This window comes from Fukomys damarensis, unplaced genomic scaffold (genome assembly GCF_012274545.1).
Source record: "Fukomys damarensis isolate Sample0158 unplaced genomic scaffold, DMR_v1.0_HiC HiC_scaffold_20, whole genome shotgun sequence".
In the NCBI taxonomy this organism is placed as follows: Eukaryota; Metazoa; Chordata; class Mammalia; order Rodentia; family Bathyergidae; genus Fukomys; species Fukomys damarensis.
Genome location: NW_022900932.1, coordinates 37,224,252 through 37,225,084, shown reverse-complemented (window position 1 = coordinate 37,225,084; position 833 = coordinate 37,224,252). Strand labels below are relative to the sequence as shown.

The 833-nt window shown below is 63.7% G+C and overlaps 1 protein-coding gene across 1 annotated transcript in view; it reads left to right on the top strand.

Moving 5' to 3' along the window:
• Klln (killin, p53 regulated DNA replication inhibitor) overlaps window positions 1-833 on the top strand; it is a 4,488-nt gene that overhangs the window by 959 nt on the left and 2,696 nt on the right.

Here is an 833-nt window from a genome sequence, read left to right as displayed (position 1 = left end):
TACTGAGCATGCCCAGTGGGGTACCCTACGCGCTCCCAGGCGCCGGCTCTGCGCTGCAGCAGCGCTTGCGGCGACCGTTCGCGCGGCCCCAGCTAGGGGAGGGAATAACGAGCCGAGCCTTGGCCTGTGCCTGGAAACCCAGCCAGAGACAAGGCAGGCTGTGTCGGGGCTAGGATGGCGGTGGGGGGCCTGATGATCAAAGCTAAGGGGGTGCATTGAGCAGTGTCACTGATCTCATCTTGACATTACCCGGCACTCAGGTGGAAAGGCGCAGGTGGCCGCGCTGGCCGGTGCATACGTAGGGGACTGCAGGGACGGTGGCTGCAGCGAGGACACCCCTCCCCTCGCCCCAGGATAGCGCCCGTCTGGCCTGCATCTGTCCTTCGGCTTTGCTCTCGTATCCCAACTGTTCGCGGGGATTTGGCTGGAGCAGCCTTTACCTAGAGCTCCCACACCTCGTCTCCAAGGTGTAAGACTTAGCACACACAATTCCCTATTGTGGTCTCCAGCGTGCACCGCCTCATCCGGCTCCCATTCGCTGCCCCACCTCTCCCTTCTTAGGGATCGAGGTTCATCTGCCCAAAAAAATGAAAGCTGTCGGCCGAACATATCTCCTTGGATTCCCAAGCACAGAGGACACCTGCGCAGTGAGCTGACAGTGGATCCCCGCGCGTGGGGGATGCGGCCCCCCGGAGAGCCGAGCATCTTCCCTCCGGCTCCCGGGCGCTTCGACGCCGCGAACCCAAGCTGGGTCCTCTGACTCCTTCGCCCCGCCCCTTTCTGGCCGCGGTGAAAACCTGGCGTGACGGATCGCCCGGGGCCAGGCTCAGCGC